General features: G+C 35.9%; 1 long non-coding RNA gene across 2 annotated transcripts in view; it reads right to left on the reverse strand.

The window, feature by feature from the left end:
* Nucleotides 1-6285: 6285 nt before the first annotated feature.
* The window catches only part of LOC130458503 (uncharacterized), a 243554-nt gene continuing 227912 nt past the window's right edge, over nucleotides 6286-21927 (reverse strand). The window contains exons 6-7 of one of the 2 annotated variants that reach the window (XR_008917867.1): nucleotides 11099-11361; nucleotides 6286-7355 (exon numbers count right to left, since the gene is read on the reverse strand). This is a non-coding gene — a long non-coding RNA (uncharacterized LOC130458503). Of the gene's footprint in view, nucleotides 7356-9116; nucleotides 11362-21927 lie in introns of those variants that run through there. The other variant, XR_008917866.1, reaches the window with a different exon arrangement.

Below are 21927 nucleotides of genomic sequence, written 5' to 3' on the forward strand. Positions count from 1 at the left end.
TACTTAATCATTTATTGAGCACCTACTCTTTATTTGTTAAGAACCTACTATGAAGTCTAAGGCACTAGTTAGACAAAAACAAATAAAACAAAAGCAATCCCTAACCCCTAGATGCTTACAATCTTGTTGATGAAGACAACACACACAAAAAAAGAAGCCCTAGTTTGAAAGGATAGGTGGGGAGAAAGTATCCAATGCATTGGGCATAATGAAGTGTTCAAGAGAAGGCCAAAAGCAGTGTGCTTTTTGGGAAATGGAAAGAAAATGTATTGAGAGACCCCTCTTTAAATTGAAGCCCTAAAGCCCATTGGACTTATCTTGTAGTCAGAAGATGCAATGAGAAGGGCAGAGGAGACTAATGAGGACCAGGCAAATTCAATCTTGCATCATAATGAAATTTCCCAGTAATGATGGAAATAGTAAACAAGTTGTGATATATGAACACCATCTAATTTTATTGTGCTGCAAGAAATAACAAATATGATTGCTACAGAAAAGTATGCAAAGATGTACATAAACTGCAAAGTGAAGTTAGTAGAGCCAAGAAAATTACACCAGGATTACAATGTAAATGAAAGAACAATAACAAAACAACAGAAAGTTGCAGAATTAAAATAATCAATATTGGTCTGAAAGAGCTGGAGGAAGATACTCCCCCTACTCCTTTGCAGAAGTTGATGTTTATGGGTGCAGAACATTGCATAAAACATCAGTGTTTTATTGATTTGTTGACCTGATATGTTGATTTCTTTTGCTTGACACCTTTTCTTCCTCTTTGTTATTCTTTATTATAAGAGATGGCTCTGGGAGAAGAGAATGAGGAGTATTCTGTGTGAGATTAAAATGATGGCAAGTGCCTCACTCACTCAAACAAAACTTGGAATCAGAAGGTAGGAATAAAAAGAGGCAATTGCTTATTTCCTTCATGAAAGAGAGTACTTCAAGACAGTGAAGTCTAAGGCTAAGACAGTAATGGTGAACCTTTTTATGGATGGAGTTCCTGGTTCCACCTCCCCAGAGATCAAATGTCCCAATCCCCTCACCTTGCCTCCTAGCCCCACACCCCATGCCCCAAACATGAGAGGGAGGAAGCAGTCCCATTGGGTTGCTGGGCAGAGGGACCAGTGAAGTGAGGAATGCCCTGAGGCACATGGAGGGGAGCAGGGGAAGAGCTCCACCATGAGTCTCCTTGACTGTCTGGTAATAAACTCTGGCAGGCAACTGCAGGTGTGCCCACAGAGAAAGTTCTATGTGCCCCTTTTTCCACATGTGTCATACATTTACCATCACTGGGCTAAGAAATGCAAGTCAGCAAGCTGGCAATTTATACCCAAGGCTTCTCTTCCCTCCCCTGTTAGGTCCCCACACCAGGTTTTGACCTACAAATCAAAACACCTGTGCTTCCAACCCAATTCAGGTAAGGGAAGAGAAGCAACCCTGTCCATTGCCCTTTCTGTCCTTCCTCCTGTTTGTGCCAGAGTCCTCAATCAGCAAAAGATAACAAACCAGCCTTTGTAAGCTGAATGCTCATCTTGAGAATAGCACATTCAATTCTTTCTGACACAAATGCAATTGGGGTGAGGGCAGGAAATGTAAATGACATAAAAATAAAAGATGTTCATAAAATCTATTTTTCAAAAAGAATTATTGATTTCCCCTGGGATTCAGAGTGAAAATTCATAGAGAAAACCAGCAGAGGAGCCCCTGAATATACAGGCTTACAGGTGGGTAAATGATAGCTAAGGACTTTGTGAACTCTCACTTGCACTGAGGCAGAAGTCTTGAAACAGTCAGTCAGTAAACATTCATTAAACACTTACTATAAACCAGGCCCTGTGCTAAGTGCTGGAAATACAGAGAAAGGGACAAGATAGTCCCTGCCCTCGAAAATTTCATAGATTAATGGGGAAGACCAGATGAAAACGATTATATACAAACTGGAAATCATCAAAAGAGGGAAGAAACTAGATTTAATGAGGACAAAGAAAGCTTTCCTGTAGTAGGAGTTTAGCTGGGACTTGTAAGAAGTAAAGGAAGCCAGTAGGCAGAAATAAGAAGGGAGAACATTTCAGGTATGGGAGACAGCCAGTGAAAATGGCCAAAAGCTAGAGATGGAGTGTTTTGTCCAAGAAACAAGGAGTCCAGTGCTACTGGATTGCTGAATACATGATAGGGTATAGTATTTTAAAAGACTGAAAAGGTGGGATAAAGGAGAGTTTATGAAAGTTTTAAAATACAAAACAGAGGATTTTATATTTAATGATGAAGGTGATGGGAGAAAAGACAGAGGAGTTTTTTCTTCCTGTCTTCTTTTTGCTGACCTTTCAATGAGTGTTAGGCTTCTAGGGAAAGACAGGAACAGATGGCAACATATAGGATATAAATTAAATCACTTAATGATATTGCCAAAGTTTGGGTTTGGCAGGATGGAAAGTAGGGGAAAAGCAATATGGACATTGGCAAGTTTTGGATCCTTTTGTGACCAATGGAGACACTGATTTCAAGAAAAGTTGTTCTGTGCATGATAGAAAAAAAAAATTGAGGTTGAGCTGGTTGGCTCAAGTAGAGTGAGGCTTTGTGGGAAATTTAGATAACAGTATTCCCTCACTGGATAATAAACATAATGACATGCTGCCCTTCTGTAAGCTTTAGGAAGACATCAGTCAAGCCACACAATCCAAAGTATCATAAGTATAACACCATTCAGTAAAGTTCATAGAACTTAGAATTGGAAGCAATTATAGAAATAATTTAATTTAAAAATATTATTACAGAGGAAGAAATTAAAGACCATTCATTCACTCAACAAACATTTATAAAGTACCTATTAGCTTTCAGGCACTATGCTAGGTGCTAGGAAGAAAAAAGCAAAAACAAAACAGTCTTCATCCTCAAGGAACTTTAAAAAATAAAGAGAATCTGGGCCATCATTCTGATTTGAAGATCCATCTTTAATTGTGGGAAATTAGAGCTGGAGGTTTCACCAGTTTGTGGCAAAGACATCTTTTGGATGTTCACAGTTGTTTTTATATGCTTTTGACAATTAATACAGATCATTAACAAAACCAAATGTTCAAAGTAGAATAGCTAATAGGTACTAAATCCTAGTATAAAGTCCATATATTTTATTGATCCTATAACTAATATTCTCAGACAATGAGCATAGAAAGAAACTTATTGATCTTATAATTAATGACTATAGGAAGAGGCTTAAAGAGAATATCTAAGCATCCTGTTATTGACATAAAAGCAAATGCCAACTATATGATTGTTATTTTTATCAGGAATCAGGATTAACAAGACCTCTAAACTACCTTTCTCCTTATTTTCTCACAGTTGATTAAGAACTGGGACTACCCTTTCTAGTATCCAATTTACATGTATGACCTAAAAGTTTATATGAGATGACTTGATTTTACAATAAATGATATAGAAGCAGTACATACAATTTCATTTTTCAGTATCATCATTTTGGGGGTGAGATAGCATACATACAAATAAATAACAATATATACAAAATGGAATGCAAAGTTATTTCAGGAGTTGCTAGCAACTGGGAAAACTAGAGTAGACTTCCTGGAGTAGGTGGCACTTAACCCAAATAAACTATTTAGTCCAACCTTTTTAAAAATTTTATTAATAGAATTTATTTTTAGATTTCTCAGTTCCTTCCTCTCCTCCCCCACACCATAGAAGGCATGATCAAGCAAACAGATATGTATATATAAATTAGGTCTTTGTTGTTTCCATTTCTCAGTTCATTCCTTGGAGGCAAACATTCATAAGTTATTCTACAAATATTAAATCTGTATAATGTTTTCTTGGTTCTACTTTTTCACTCTTCGTTATCTCATGTAGTTCTTTCCAAGTTTTCTTTTTAATTAATCTGCTCATTCTTTCTTAGAAGATAGTACTAGTCCATCCTAATCATATACTACAATTTATTTAACTATTCCCCAATTGATGGATGTTCCTTCAATTTTTATTTCTTTGCCACCACAAAGATAGCTGCTATAAATATTTTGTAACGTAGAGGTTCTTTTCTTTTTTCCTGATCTCCTTGAGAAACAGACCAACAATAAATAGTATGGCAAAGTCCAATAAAAACCCAATCCATAGTACCAGACACCCAGACCTAGAATGGATCAAAAAGATACTCTAATTTATCCACCCCCTGTATTTTGCAGATCAAGCACCTGAGGTATATTTACTTTAAGTAACATACTCAAAATGACATACTTAGTAAACTCCAAAGAAGGAATTGGAACCCAGATCTTTAGAATTGCAAGTCCAGCACTCTATATGACTCTCATGATACACACTTGCTAAATCAGTAATTAATTCTTCATTCTTCCAACTGTTGGGCTCTTTTCCAGGCCTGAGTAGTCTTTAAATAGTGAGAAACAATGACAAGAGGTTCAAATGGCTTGGTGGTAGTGATGATGGTGATGATGATGATGATGACATCAACATCAATAATGGCCCTTTCCATGAAATTTCAAGGTTTTCTAAGCAAGATAGTGTACTAAGGCAAGAAATACAAGTTTCAAAAATTCAAAAGCTTAAAGGAATTTATGGGTGCACTACCTTTCAAAGCCTGCTCAATCTATACTACTTTTATCATTATCTTACCATAAATTTACCATCAGCAGTCTCTCTGATGCATATGGGGCCTTCCTTGAGTTTTCTTGATGTTCTAAGTATAAATATACAATGGGAAATACCAAATTGTATGGAAATGCAGCAACTTCAAAGTAAGCATTCTCTCTCTTCTCTCTAGATCATAGGCAAAGAGATCATAGAAATACATATCTCAGAGTTCATATTACCCATTATTGTTCTAGCTCTAACATCTTACATCTGAAATTCATATCTTTAAACACAAGTTCCTATCATTCCATCTCTCCATCTGCTTCATAGAATCACAAAAATGGAACTCATACCTTCAATAGGCCCTCCAGTCTTCTCTCCCTTTCCCACTTTCTCAGTACATCACTCCTACTGTGGTCTCTCTTTCTTTCATAATTCTTACTCTATGGTTGGCCAGTTGGGTTATAAACTAAACTCATTGTCCCTTGTCCTGTTTTCATGCCTCAGAAAACTTCGGTTCTGAGGGGCCTCACCATCCATCTCTCTTTCTACTTATATTCTTATGAAGTCAGTTTACAAGCATTTATTAAACACCCACTATATGCTGGGCATTGTACTAAACACTAAGAATACAAAGAAAGTTAATTTTTGGCCACTGTTCTTAAGGACCAACTATTTTAATGGGGGAGATGATAGGCAAACACTACATAAAAGATATATACACAGTAGCTGGAAAATAGCCTCAAAAGAAAGGTACTAGAAGTGTGGAATAGGGAGGGAGGGAGACTTGGAAAGGCCTCCAGCCTCTATCTTGAAGGAAATTAGTGAAGCCAGTAGATGAGGAAAAGGAGAAAGAGCATTCTAGGTATAGAGGAAAGCCAGTGAAAATGTAGTCAAGAGACTGAGTGTTATGTGGATGGAATAGCAAGAAGGCCATTGTTATTTGCTAGATTATAGAATAAGTGGTGGTGCGTAAAATGTAAGAAGATTGGATAGGTGTGAAAGTATTAGGTTGTACAAGGCTTCAAATTTCAAGCAGAGAATTTTATTAGATTGAATATGTGAAATGAACGTGAGAGAGCTCAGGATGATGCTAAGGTTTGGAGTCTGGATGAATGGGAGGAATAGGCAAGATAAGGAACCTTGTTTTCAACGTGTTGAATTTCAGATGCTGCCTGTTGAGTGATGTTCAGTTCTTACCTCTGTTACACATTATACTGAATATATGACTAGGCAAATCAATTAACCTTTCAGTTTCCCTTGACAACTCTCTAATACTCCAGGTTGCAGAACTAATGTTCACAGGAGGTAATTTTCTCTCAAAAGAGTTCTATAGGTGACAGGTAGGTGGCTCAGTGGATAAAGTCCCAGACCCAGAGATAGGAGATGCTGGGTTCAAATGTGTCCTCAAACCCTTCCTAGCTGTGTGACCCTGGATGAGTCATTTAACCTCCATACACACAGTAATAATAAAAATTTCTCTACACTCATAAAATTGCAGGTCTAGGATATACGTACATTGATAAATACATACATGTATACATATATATGAATGTATACCCATGTACATGTATACCAAATATATTTTCATTTTATAGCACCATATGAAGAAAAATTGGGGGGACTTTACCAAGTGTTCTAGATATATGAGTTATGGTACTGAGTGATGAACTCCACCCTGTAGGTCCATCACAGAGTCCCCCCTAATCAATATAAGGTGTGCACTGAATTCAGGAATCAGGAGACCAAGAAGCTCAGAATATGACATTGTAAGATGAAGCCAAGGTCTTTTTTCCCTAAGCCAACCTAAATGACTCTGAATGACTAATCTCAACTTTAAGCTGTCCCTTGAAACAGTTTCTACTAGAGGACTTGGTAGAAATCCTGCTAAAGGCTGTTCTCTAAAGGTGTTGAAGGAGAATGTCAATGAACTTTCTACCTCCCCAAGGAATTGAGAATTACTGTTTAGAAAGGGATAAGAGACCCTGGACAAATCCAGAAGTTGGAAGCTATTCACACAGTATATATGAAAGAGCAGAAAAGTTACAAGTCAGGATATAGCAATGTAAGGAGGAATTTATGTATACAAGGGCTCTGGCTCCCCTCCTTTTAGTCATTTCACCATCCTTCTCTTGGGAAAAGGTAGTTATCCTTTATTGTTTATGTAGATCTTGAAGTAGGATAGATTTGGGTTCTTTTTAATAACCTTGGAAGGGACCACAATTATATCCAACCGTTTAACCTGGTGGAGTTTAAACCCTAGAAACTTCTAGGTGGGACCCCAAAACAATTATGGAAACCCTAAAATTTATTCAGTTTCTTCACTTTCTAGTGCAAGATAGGGCTCCTAAAAGAAGTTTAAACAAAATTTGATTTCTCTCCTTTTTAAAATTTCCCACAATCAAGGACATCTGGAGTATATTTATTATTCCAGATTTTCAAGATGAAAGTGTGGACCAGTTACATGATTCTTTTTCCACTAAAACAGGAGGTTTCAGTAAGGGTTTCATCATCTTCAGATTCTGTATCATGCTCATCTGCCCATTGTGAGTTGGAATGACTGTAGTTTGCCTCAGATTGCGTGCCATGGGTAATAGTTGAAAACATTCACTGAAGAATGTCTTCATTGCCTTATCTTCATAAGAGATTCCAAATAATCCTTCCAAAGTCTGTTGGTGGCTCTCCAAACAGCATACTGCTCTCCATCCTTTGATCTGGAGGGATCCATCCTGGATGGCTACCAACAATGGTTGATTTTGGCAGTGCTGGGGAACACACACATACACATTATAAATATTAGTCCAGTGCTTAATCTCCTTGCCATCCTAACTTCTGTTCCTCAAGTCATAGACCCTCATTTGAAAACCCTTGCCATAGTTTATAGGTATTACAATCTGTCTCTTAAAGATAATGTTATATTCCCAAGCAATAAAACCCTCATACTTGTAAGTCATTCAGCTTCTAGAACTCTTTTTCTTTCTTGTCAAATAATCATTGACATCTGTTGTTGGGGGGGGGTGAATGTCTCTTGAGGGAGTCTGGGATGGTGGTGAACTGAAGGATATTTTGAGTATTTATGACATTTTTCAACTGCTGATGATCATAGCTCAATTAATCAGCCAGAATTGTTCATTTAGTTTCTATTTAGGAACTAGTGAAAGAGGGCCTGATTAATTGAGTTTTGGAGGACTTCAACCATGATCTTTTATCAATATAATAGATACTTTTCTACCCTTGTTAATGTTCATTTTTAGAAGCATGTGAACTAATGAATTGGCAGGTGAACTAATAAGCATTAGTTTGGGGGACGATTTGAGCAATATGGGAATTCTTGTTATCAGTGATAGGAACACAATCATTCAAAGTCAGTAGAATGTAATTTTGTTGAGATTAGAGATTATTTCCATGTCTTCTTAGTGCCTAGCACATAGTACATATTTAATAAATACTTGATAGTTAATTGATCTTGTATTCTGGAATTGTTATTCTTATTGTGCTGACAATATAGTGATTGTGTGCCAAGTTTTCTCATACTGGACTACAAAAAATATTCTTTTGAGGTCACCATTTCCCTCTCTTTCTTTAGTGGAGCATAATGGTTATCATAGTGGGAAAAAGCACTGGACTTGGAGTAGGACAGAAATGAGTTCAAATTCTGTCTCAGAGACTCATCAGCTACCTGATCCTGGGCAGCTTAATATCTCAGAGCCTCAGTTTCCTCATTTGTGAAATGGAATTGATGATAGCACTCACCTCAAAGGGTTATTATGCAGAACAAATGAGATAATGTATGTAGAGTGTTTTGCAAATTCTAATTTTATATAAATACTAGATATAATCATTATCATTTACCAAAATGTTTTCATTCTAGGGATTCTTGTCTTTTTTGTGTCCTCCCAGGAAACTAGAAAGAATATAGACAAGGACAAAATACTACTTGTCATTTTTTCTACGTTGGCATCAAAAATTGTAACTCATGTATGAAAAGTAGCAACATATTACTACAACTCATACTAATGACTGATTCAAGGATGGTTTTACTATCTTTGAGAACAAACAGCACCAACTACTGTGTTTGTGCTTTTCCTACATTAAAAATCACAAGAAAACCTCCTTTTGCAAAAAAGCAAATGACTTTTGCAAACTCTGCACTTAAGAAAGAAAGAGAATGGATTGAAAACATTTTGAATAATTATCATACCATCATGTACATCTTTCACTAAGCTCAAATTCATGTTTGACTTTTAAAACCTCTAGCTCACCCCACTGTTTAGCTGCTAACTAATAAAATGTCTTTCCTGATCCTTTTATTGTGAGTACTCCTCCTCACCTTATATTCATATAAATATATACACACACACACACGTATAGTTGCTATATATTCCATTGTATCTTACATAAATCATTATACATTATATATATATATATCCCATTACATATATATTATGTCTTTAATATATATCCCATCATAAACAAAACATTTACAGAGCGTTTATAGATTCTGGGGATCCTTATTACAACTCCTACTCAGAAAAATAATTCAGATTTCTTATCCCTTACAAGGTTCTAGGGGTATCCCTTTATGGTAGGGGACATCTTTCTAATATAATTGGCCTGAATCTCTTCCATTTTGTTTGCCCTAATAAAAATAATCACCAGTTATACAGTTTTCCTTATTAGATCAATATTTTCCAGTAATTCACATCAGTTTTTATTTAACCAATAAATATTAATAAGCTGTTACAAAGGAATTTTATTGAGAAGATATACAAGAATATAAGTACTACCATGTTCCCCAACACCAGGAACACATTCTCCATGAATTCAACCTCAACAAAATTAACACAAAGTATTTATCCTCCAAAATCAGTCACCAAGTTATCTCTAATGCAAAGCAAATAATGAATAAGTCTCTTCATCATGTAGGATCATTGCAGTGCTTAGCTGAGTCCTGGTCTCTCCTTGGATCTCCAATGGTGCACTGGACTCTCAACTGTCCACAAGCTTTGTCCTAGATTCCAGTACTCAAATGCTGCTGATGCGTCTCTGAATATCTTGAAGCTCTCAAGGGCCACAGCATAGACCTTTACATCTCTTACAACCCTTTGCATAAGTCAGGAAGGAATAGGCACAAAAGGAAGAGAAACAACAAGCCCAGATGCTTGTGGTTTCATATTTACCTGGATGGGAAGAGTAGGCTATGGGTCCTCATACTACTTTTCTCAGCCTTCTCACCAACAGCAGGGCCGTACACTCAAAACTTCATTTTATGTCCTTTCCCACAAAGAGGAACACAGTAGCTCACCCTGCTCAAAGGATACCATGAAGGGAAAAGAACCTCATTGTCCCCAAGTGAGTATTGAATACACTTGAATTCCTGAGTCAGTGACCAATCAAAAGTTGTTCTTTTTTTTTTCACCACATGGTTAATGGACATAGAACAATCATACTTACTACATATCCTTTGAAGTATAGAACAGGGCCCCTTCACTCCATATTAGCACAGACCTCCAGAAGAAAGCTCTCTAAGCCTCTGATGAAAGGGGAATTTAAATTACATTTTCTTATATTCTTTTAACTTGTTAAACTCCCCCACACTGAAACCTTAATGGACAAATTAATTAAAGGTTAGTTTTATGATGATAACTAGTGTTTCCTCAAAGGAGGAAAAAAGAAAAATATATAAATCAGGTCTGAGACAGATATTTATTTCCTATGTACAAAAGAAATAGTAAAACACAAAAGATTGTCATACGATAATGACATTAACTAAACAAATGACAGTGCCATTATGCTCCTTAGCTCATTATTAAAGCCAGTGCATGTCTGGTAAAAAGGGCCAGGCTTGAACTAGTCCTCCTGTTGGTGGTCATTTTATCCAAAGACCACTGGAGTAGTTGCTGAGGTCTCCTCCTCTTATCATTGTTTGGTTCTCACCCAAAAGACCCAAGACCTTCAGATTCCTCAGCCTACCAAGTCATTCCAGACCTGGACATATCCATATTAGGATATATACTCATTCACCTAAATAAGGACAGGGGAAAACAAGGCAGCTAAGGGCACAGGTACAGGCTTACCTAGTTAAGCCTTCTACACTGGTTACCCTATAGGTGCAGCCATCATGATGCCAGAGTAGAGAAAGAAACCAACATTTCCCTATGTCTCACTGCAAGCTTTACATGGTATCACCTGGAGAGTTAAAGGAAAGAGATAACCAGAAACGATCTTTTAACTAGTACAACAATGAGTCCCTGCATTTATTGAGGCAAAGGATGTGGAAAAGAGAGGAGAAACAAGGGTCACCAAAGCAAACATAAATGTAAGTCCATTTCAAAACTGGATAACTACATATTTGGAAGTAGTCAATGAGTTGATCATTTCCAATATACCTAAATTCCAAGCCAACATATTTGTTTATGCAGAATCAAGAATGGCAATTCTGAGCATGCTCTACAGGATATCTTTTATTACGTGCCTAAATCATGTAGGCTCTGCTACTCCATCCTACCCTTTAGTACAATGGTTGTTGTCCTTATACTTGAAAGGGACCAAAACAAGATGTCTTTTGACTCATGAATAAACTGGATTCAAATGAGGCAGAGCTTCACAAAGTTGTCAGCTTCACTCTTGCTTCCTCAGACACTGAAGTCCAGTGGCAAGACACATGCCAAGATGGCTGGTGATGGTTTGAGTTGCAGTGGATGACCTTGGCTTCTTGGCATCTAAGCTTTAAGTGCTTCACATTGCCAGTTTCTGCTGCCTTCATGGTCACTGGGGAAAAAAAATTCCATTCATTCATTCATTCTGCTGGGGAAGTCGTCAAATGCCTGAGGTAGAAACTGTCCTAACTTACCTGTCTGTTTCCCTCAATTCAGTTTAGCCCACCTCAGAGTTGGTTTACTGGTGTGTGGCTACTGAGCATGCTATAGCTTCTTGGAACCACAGGGAGAGAATTAAGTAGCAAATAGACACCAAAGGAGTAAAGAAGCCCTGAAAAGGCTTGGCAAGCACTCACACTAGAGATATGAGTCTTCCCTGAAAATCCCATAAACCCCTGCATCCTCAGTAGAATACAGCCTTCTTAAAGGAAATTACCATATTATAAAATATTCTTAGCATCCCACATAGTGCCTTGTACATAGTAGTTGCTTAATAAATGTTTTCTGCAGAGTTTTCCCTTGTGCTAAAAAGGTTCCCGTTATGCTTATGATGAACAAGGAACTCAAACTGACTTTAAAAGATTTTGAAATATATTTTTATTCTAAACTTTATAATAGACACCAAATTAAATAGCCATTTCCACATATCTAGTAAAACAAAAAAAATACATGAAACTATGGAACTTCATTATATACTTTGCTTTTCTTTATGTAAATTGTAATAAGTGACTATTTTGAATGGTAATTGATAACTAAATATCAGGCCATTAATCTTCTTCTTTCCTCTCTTCCTCCCTCTTCCTCCCTTCCTCCCTTCATTTTCCCTTCACCCTCCTTCTTCTGTTGGTCTTTTAAATGTACTCAGGGTGAGTTTGTGATGTCTCAAATGAAATACTCTTTCTCTTCTCTATCTTAAGTAAGGGATTTATTGGGGAATACAGGGAAGAATGAGAAATGGATGGAAAGAGGGTTTTGGAGTTTCCCTAATACTAGGATGAGTCCCTAGATTGAAGGATGGTAGAATATAGTTCAATTTGGAAAATGGCTGATAGGTCTGGAAGTTCAGTCACTATCACAACAGAGAAAATCAGAGAGAACTGGATTTAGTCCTTCTTTCTTCTATCTTTAAAGCCAAAGACAACCTTCAGGCTTCAGTCTCCAAAAGCCAAGAGACCTCAGACTCTTCTGTCTTTCCAAGTCAAAAGGTCCAGACTTCAGTTGATCTTCTCCTTCCTCCAACTGCCTCTCCTGGTAACATTCCAAATAGAATGCTTTCATTTGAATGACAGGTCATCAGTCTCAGCTACTCCAAGCTCCTGCTACAAACCATTCTCAATATCTCACTTCCATAATATCCTCCCTTTTGTCTTTGGAAAAAGATGCAACCAGCATCTTATATTAATGGTACTTAACATATATCTATATCTATATCTATATTTATATTTCTAACTATCCAACTTTTAACCCTGTACTATGTTAAATATTCCTCTACCCTCCCGAAACAACAAATCCTAATCAATCTTAGCTATTCTGTCTACCTAATTCTATGCTAAATTTGGGTATATGAAACTGGTTTAGGTAATAAGGAATTTACATGAATGTAGTTTTGAACTAATAACAAATCATGTAATAATTTAAAACAATTCCAACAGTATTTTGAATATGTAACTGTCTTACCTCCTAATATCTATAAATTCAACTAAGTAAAATTTTCTATTACTAACAACTTTTAACCTAAAATCATAATGTAATATAACTTCTATACTGAAATATGTCTGTCCCTATTTCCCTAAGACTTTGAACAAATTTCTCTAAGCCGTCCCTATAGTTAGTTATTACAACATTAATAAATTATCCTAATATACTTAGTGTGTTAGTACATTAGTATTTACATATGTACATAAGTTGTATGTATACAGATTTACATATGTACAAATATGATTTCTATGCAAACTCATGCAGAACAGAAATGTCTTTGTCTATTTGAATTTTCCACAGAAATTTATATATCAATGTGAATTGTGTGTTTTACAATTATGCATGTTATATACTTACCCAGTCCATGAGATTTCTTCCACATTGTATTTCTTTGTAGCATGTGTATGTATTTATGTGATATTGACATGTATGTCGCATTCTTAAATAACCTCATTATCCCAAGTCTAAAATTTCAAATTCCTTCCATATCTTTTGATGTTGATTGTAGAAACTATGTGTGTTGGTCACTTCATCTGTGCTGCATGCCACATTTTGCCTGTCATTGTTTTTGATTGATGTCTTCTGTCCTTTAATGTTCAGGAACATACTGGAACAATCAGGAACATGCATGTGTTTAAGGTTTTTACATGTGCATGTATATAAGATTGAAATTTTTCATTGTGTATGGAAGTAAGGTATGAATTTTTCATGAGTGCTTGTCAGTATCCATTAGTTGTTCTTCATGTGTGGAAGTAAGCTTTACATATGATCATCTTCATGAGTGGTTGTATGCAGTATGTATAAGTTCTTAGATTTATGTTAAGAATATAAACTTGAAGTTCTCTTATCTTTTGATGTTTGAATTTTTTTCCACAAGGGGATTTATTGTTTGCTGTCTTTTATATACATATTGGAGATAGAATTTGGATATAATGTATTTCATTTGGTCATGGAGTTATATTTTCATGTTAAAAAACTTTGTTACTTTCTTTGCTATTACTACGTTGTTGGTAGAGACTTTGTATAGACTATGAAGAGACTTTTCTTTGGAGCTAATTTTTTAAATGCAGGTTTTTCTTTCTGTCTGTTTTACTGGCTATATTCCTTTCTGGAGCTGTTTTATTTGCTTTGAAATGATTTTTTTCTGTTGATTCATACTCTTCTGTGCTTTCCTTTCTTAGGGACTGTTGTGGATTTTTTCTAGGGCTATCCATGTTGCTGCTTATGACTAGGGCTTTTTGTTTTAATCAGATGTCATATGCATGTATCTTCATTGATGACATGAACACATTGTTGTTTCTTGTGAGATATCTGAAATTATATGGTAATATCTCATGGTATACCTTCCCTCTTTTCCTCCCAGGTAGAGATTTGTTTTAGGATGAAGGTTGAGAGATATGAATAACCTGTTTCAGTTCTCATCTACAACTTGATGTTAAGGTCTTTGATAACAAATTCATCCAATGTGAATAGATGCTTCAATAGCATTCTAGGTGTTTGTATTTGTCATAGTTATGAAGGTGGAATTTGCTACTAAAAGAGTAGGAGTTTTTTTTGTTGTGATTAAATGACTTAGTTGTTCTTTTTGTCAGAATATTTTTCTTTTTCTACCTAAGACTAGTCTTCCACAACATATATAATTAATTATACATAATATACATATATGATTTTCTAAATAATTCTTAAATATCACATCATATAATTAAATAATTTCATGAAAGGTATAATTAAATGATAAATAATGGACTTCTGGGTAAACATGGCAGCAGTCTAGATGCAGGACTCTTCCTCTCCTCACCACCTACCAATACAGACTACCTCAAAAACCAAAACACAAACAAACAAACAAAAAACAAATTCATATGAATGAAGAGACTCTGCAGTAGGGCATAGCATTGAAGGTATGTGGGATTTGGGCATTTTCACACCATAAAAAAGCTTCCACCAAAATGCAAGCTGATCCACCTTACCCAACCCCACCTAAGGAGTTAGAGTTAAAGCCAGCATGCACTAGAATCAGGGAGTGAGTGAGGGGAACTTCTGGAGTGAGTGAGTCCTTGGTGAGTCTGGGTCCTTGGCAGCTAACTGAGACCACTGAGGACCTACCCCTTAGAGTAGCTAGACCTGAGGCCCCAGAATGCTGGGGAGCTGAGACCGTGGGCGCCAGTGGGAAGATAGCACAGAGAAGGGCAGCAAACAGTGAAAGCTGCAGAGACTTGAGAGCTGGCCTCAGCCAAAATCCTTGCTCCTTAGCTCCATACATAGAGAGACTGCCCATCTCACTCAGATTTCTGAATAGAAGGGGAAGGAAAAATCACCACAATGATGGTAAACAGTGCCCAGGAACAACAACTTCCCAACACCAAGAAAAACAAGAAGAAGGGGTGGACCCTGGATAATTTTTACAGAGGAAAAAACCCAGGCTACAAAGGAAATAGAAGAGGAAATACAAATAAATGCACCAAAACCTTCCAAAAATAATGGAAATTGTCCATAAGCTCTTGAAGAATTTAAATTGGAACTTATCAAAAAGATGGAAGCCTTCTGACAAGAAAAGTGGAAAATAGTTCAAAAAGAAAATAACAGTTTAAAGGAGAAGACCCAATTGGAGAAACAGCTGGACACTACAAAAAGCAGGATAGACCAAACCGAAAAGGAAAACCAGTCCTTAATGACCAAAATTAGGCAGTTGGAAGCCAATGATCAATGATCTTGCAAAACAGCAAGAATTAATGAAGAAAAGTCACCCTCTACACTAAATCCTCAGAAGACAACTCCCAGGAATGTAATGACAAATTCAAGAGCTTCCAAGCTAAGGAGAAAATTTTACAAGAAGCCAAAAAGAGACAATTCAGATACCAAGGAACACCAATCAGGATCACACAAGACCTGACAGCTTCTACACTAAAGGATCATAAGGCTTAGAATATGATATTCAGAAAGGCAAGAGAATTGGGTCTTCAACCAAGGATCACCTATCCATCAAAACTGACTATATACTTCCAGGGGAAAGTATGGCATTCAACAAAATAGAAGATTTCCAAGTATTTGTAAAGAAAAGACAAGAACTAAGTGGAAAGTCTGATATCCAAATACAAAGATAAAGAAAAACATGAAAATGTAAATAAGAAAGAGAGGGAAAAGGGGGAAAATTTTTATTCAAACTTTCTTTTTAAGGGCTTCAATAAGATCAAATTATTTATATTAATATATGAGTAAATGTTATTTGTAACTCTCAAAAATTATATTCACTATTATAGTAATTAGAAGAATCATTCACAGGAAGAGATTGGGGTAATAAGTGCTATAAGATGTGATGCAAAAAAAAGAAAAAAGGGGGGGGAATCAAAGACTGCACCAAGAGATATTTGAAAAAATAAAACAAATAGGATAATCTTTATCACACAAAGATACACATGGGAAGGGGAAGGGAATAACACTCTTATAAGAAGCAGAGGAAGACAGTGCTAATAGGTAATACTTAAACCTTACTCTCAGTGAAATCAGTTCTGAGAGGAAAGAACATCTAGATCCATTGGGGTATTGAATTCTATCTTACCCTACAGGGAAAGTGAGAAGAGAAAACTAAGGAGGGTAGAAGGTCAGGGAGTACAAAAAGGGAGGGAAAGAGAGGGGGGAGGAAACATAACAGACCCTAAAAAAATAAGAAGGAAACAAAAAGGGAGGGGGCAGAAAGGTAAACATAATAAGGGTGTGGATTGAGGGACTGATTAAAAGCAAACCACTGGTTTAAAAGGATATAGCAAAAGAAGAAAGGACAGAACTAGGACAGGATATCAAAATGCTGGGGAATACACCAAGTGGCAATCATAACTTTAAACATGAATGGGATAAACTCACCCATAAAACAAAAACAAATAGGAGAGTGGATTAGAAATCATAATCCTACCATACATTGTTTACAAGAAACACACAAAAATCACATGATTATCTCAATAGACACAAAAAAAGACTTTGACAAAATACAACACTCATTCCTATTGAAAACACTAGAAAGCATAGGAATAGAAGGCCCTTTCCTAAAAATAATAAACAGTATTTATCTAAAACCATCAGCAAACATTATCTGCAATGGGGATAAACTAGAAGCCTCCCCAATAAGATCAGGAGTGAAACAAGAATGCCCATTATCACCTCTATTATTTAACATTGTACTAGAAACACTAGCAGTAGCAATTAGAGAAGAAAAAGGAATTGAAAGGTATTTAAAAAAAAATAAATTGAAGGTATTAAAATAGGCAATGAAGAGACCACGCTATCACTTTTTGCAGATGATATGATGGTCTACTTAAAAAATCCTAGAGAATCAACTAAAAAGCTAGTGGGAATCATCAACTTTAGCAAAGTTGCAGGCTACAATATAAACATCAGCATTCCTATTTGTCTCCAACACATCTCACCAGCAAGAATTAGAAAGATAAATTCCATTTAAAATCACCCTAGACAATATAAAATACTTAGGAATCTATCTGCCAAGACAAACACAGTAACTATATGAATAAAACTACAAAAAACTTTCCACACAATTAAAACTAGATCTAAATAATTGGAGAAACATTAACTGCTCCTGGGTAGGACGAGCTAATATAATAAAAATGACCATCCTACCCAAACTTATTTATTTATTTAGTGCCTTCCCATCCAACTACCAAAAAACTTTTTTACTGAATTAGAAAAAACACAAACATAACCAAGTTCATCTGGAAGAACAAAGATAAAGGATATCAAGGGAAATAATGGGGAAAAAAAGTGAAGGAAGGTAGCCTTGCTGTACCAGATCTCAAACTATACTATAAAGCAATGGTCATCAAAACAATTGGTACTGGCTAATAGACAGAAAGGAGGATCTGTGGAATAGACTTGGGGTAAGTGACCTCAGCAAGACAGTCTATGATAAGCCCAAATATCCCAGCTTTTCGGACCAAAATCCACCATTTGATAAAAACTGCTGGGAAAATTGGAAAATTAGACAGTATGGAAGAGATTAGGTTTGGATCAACATCTCACACCCTAAACCAAGATAAACTCAGAATGGGTGAATGACTTGAACATAAAGAAGGAAAATATAAGTAAATTAGGTGAACCCAGAATAGTATACATGTCAAATCTTTGGGAAAGGAAAAAATTTAAAACCAATAAAGAGGTAGAAAAAAATCACAAAATGTAAAATAATTAATTTTGATTACATCAAATTAAAAAGCCTTTGTACAAAAAAAAACAATGAAACCAAAATTAGAAGGGAAGCAACAAATTGGGAAACAATATTCATAAGAAAAACCTGACAAAGGTCCAGTTACTCAAATTTATAAAGAGCTAAATAAATTGTACAAAAAAATCAAGCTATTCTCCAACTGATAAATGGGCAAGGGACATGAATAGGCAATTTTCAGTTAAAGAAAATACTATTAATAAGCATACAAAAAATGTTCTAAATCTCTTATAATCAGAGAGATGCAAATCAAAACAATTCTGAGGTACCACCTCATACCTAGCAGATTGGATAACATGACAGCAAAGGAAAGTAATGAATGTTGAAGGGGATGTGGAAAAGTTGGGACATTAATGCATTGTTGGTGGAGTTGTGAATTGATCCAACCATTCTGGAGGGCGATTTAGAGCTATGCCCAAAAGGCACTAAAACACTGTCTGCACTTTGATCTAGCCATAGCACTGCTGGGTTTGTACACCAAAGAGATAATAAGGAAAAAGTATTTAACAATAATATTCATAGATGTGCTCTTTGTAGTGCCAAAAAATTGGAAAATGAGGGGATGCCCTTCAGTTGGGGAATGGCTGAACAAATTGTGGTATATGTTGGTGATGTAATACTATTGTGCTCAAAGGAATAATAAAGTGGAGGAATTCCATGGAGACTTGAACAACCTCCAGGAAGTGATGCAGAGTGAGATGGGAAGAACCAGGAGAACAATGTACACAGAGACTGACGCACTGTGGTACAATTGAATGTAATGGACTTCTCCATTAGTGGCAATGCAATGATCCTGAACAACTTGGAGGGATCTATGAGAAAGAATACTATCCACATTCAGATGAAAAACTGTGGGAGTAGAAACACTGAGGAAAAACAACTGCTGGATTACATGGACCAAGGAGATATGGTTGGGGATGTAGACTCTAAATGAACATCCTAGTGCAAATATCAACAACATGGAAATAGGTTCTGATCAAGGACATATGTGATATCCAGTGGAACTGTGCGTTGGCTACAGGAAGGGCAGGGGGAGGGGAGGGAGGAATAGAATATAATTCTTGTAACCAAGGAATAATGTTCTAAAATGAATAAATCAAATTTTAAAGATAAAAAATGAAAAATAAAATAGGTGCCAATTCAAAAGGAAAAAATAAAATAAAGAACAAATAATGACAATATAATATAATAAATTCAGACTATTTCTTCAAATGCTATTTTGCTTATTTACAATTTTTTGTCTAGGATTCTTTCTGGCTTCCTTTTGTTTTCTTCTGTTCATTTTTGAGGCAGCCAGGAGAACTGGACCTAGAGTCAGGAAAACTGGAGTCACTAATCAACCCCAGACACTAGTTGTGTAACCTTTGGTGAGCCACTTAATCTACCCTGTATGATTGTTGTAGGGATCCAATTGTTCTTTTGATTCTACTCACTTCATTCTGCATCAGTTAATACAAGTTTTCTCAGATGTTCCTGAAGCTATCTCTTTCATCATTTCTTTCTGTTTAATAATATTCCATTACATTCATTGCCATATTTTGTCCTGCCTCTTTCTAATTGATGGATAATATCTTGTTATATAGGTCTTTGCCACTACATAAAAAATGCTATAAATATTTTGAGTTTATGGGTTGGAGTTAATTTTTAAAATTATGACTTAAGAAATCCAGGATCCTTTTGTATTTCTTTCCAGAGAATAACCTTCTCATTCCATAAGTTGTACTTTCCTATTTGTTCAGAACAATGGCATTTGTGACACTTGCTGTGAGTATGTGGGGGGACGGTAACATGGATAAGATGAGAAAATGATTAAACAAGAAAATTTTCCCACTCTCTTCATATGATCATGAATTTTTAACTGGAAAGGAACTTGAAGGGCATCAAATATAATCCTTTAAATTTTACAGTTGAAGAAACAAGCATGGAGAAGTGAAATTACTTTCCCAAGGTCACATAGCTAGTAAAGATCTGAGCTTAATTGGAGGAAATTTCAAAAGAATGAATTTTAAAACATGTTACGTTCTGATCAGAATGAGTCTCACAGGAAGTAGTCACCACATCTACTTGATATCCCAGTTCCTTTCAAATATTAGTAATTAGTTTCAATTTTGCATTGCTTTTTGACATTCCCAGAACCTGTGGGGAGACCTGAAATGGCACATTATTTTTCTTGGCAGTAGTTTTTTTTTTTTCCCAGAAAACCTGATTATACAATGTAGTTTCCTGAGGAATATGTCTCTTAGGGTGATATTCTATCAAATGACTTTGTCCTTCAGTGACCACAGCACATTTCAGAAAATCCTGCCTTCATCACCCTGCATGAGCATCACCAAGTTGTTTTTTTTTTAACTCTGCCTGACTTCAGATGTCAATTAATGATGTCACCATTGAAATACATGCATCTTAAATTTAAAAGTGAAATGACTTGAGGTAAGCCTCCACCACAAATCCAGGTACTTCTGCTTTGTTCATCTCCTTATAATTTAAAAGGGACATAAAATTCAGCAACAGTTGAGATCAGTGTGTCTCAATTTGCCTTAGCAACTTAAAAGTGATGAGTCAGAGTTCTGGACTGTAAGATACTAAAGCTTTTGATTTATAGATAGAAGAGGCCCTAGAGATTTTCTAGTCTAAATACCCACACATTTGTCTTTAGATGAAGAAGCATAGGCACAAATAGATAAAGTGATCTGGCTGAGATCTTATGGAAAACAATAGAATTTGAACTCAAGACATCTGAATTCAGTTCCACTGTTCATTCTGCTCTTCTCCTCCATGTACCTCTCTGGCTAAAAACTTGCTTATAAATTATTCACAGGACCACTATAGTCACACTGTTCCACGCAATTATAATCCAGGCATTTATCTTCCTGCCAAGAAAGTCAAATGAAATCTCTGGCTTGCAACCAGAATAACTCTACTAATTGCTTTATTGATTAGTCATTTCCTGAATTTTGATCTTTGAGTATACAAGTTCCAGAAAGAATGTCAGCAATGAAGTGGCCTTATTTTCCTGCATGAGAAGGATAGAATTTCTCTTATTTAAGACCCCAAGGTATAAGATTACATTTTCCAATACATTCAGCATGGAAGAGAACATATAGGTCATATTTTGTCAATATTGGTTGTACTAATGTTGTCAGAAGAATTATCACTGATATAAATGAATATCCATATAACACCAGCTGTTGCCATTTCTGTTTTTCAGTGGCAAATTAATTTACCCTTTGAGGTCAAGGCTATATTTTTTAAAGGTACCACAGTACCCTGATTGTTCCCAGATTTGTTTCTACAAGACAGCAACCCAATGTGATCCCTCTAATAAGCCACCACTACTTTCTCTTTGGAATTTATTTTACCTCAGTTGCCATTAGTTTTTTGGGCTCTGAGCAAACAAAACTATTGAAAAGAAAGGTTAGCTTTTGGTGAAATTATACTAGTTTGTATGTTATAGTAGTTAGAATTAATTTCTGTCTAGATAAATATGATTATATGTCTTACAACCAATGAAATTAAGGTCAGACTGACAAATGGAGTAGGAAAGAAGGGAGCTTATAAAAATCCCAGTTCCCAGAAGTCCAAGCATCATATCACAAGATTCTCATTAAAGGTGTCTAATTTGGCACAGAGGCAGTCTCATGAATCAGTGGGTTACTTCTTGAAAGTCTCTTGGAGGAAAATGCTACAGAAATATCTGTTAATCATTAATTCTCATTTATACAATCATTCTGACCACATTTCCTGCAAAAG

This window comes from Monodelphis domestica, chromosome 3 (genome assembly GCF_027887165.1).
Source record: "Monodelphis domestica isolate mMonDom1 chromosome 3, mMonDom1.pri, whole genome shotgun sequence".
Classification (NCBI taxonomy): domain Eukaryota; kingdom Metazoa; phylum Chordata; class Mammalia; order Didelphimorphia; family Didelphidae; genus Monodelphis; species Monodelphis domestica.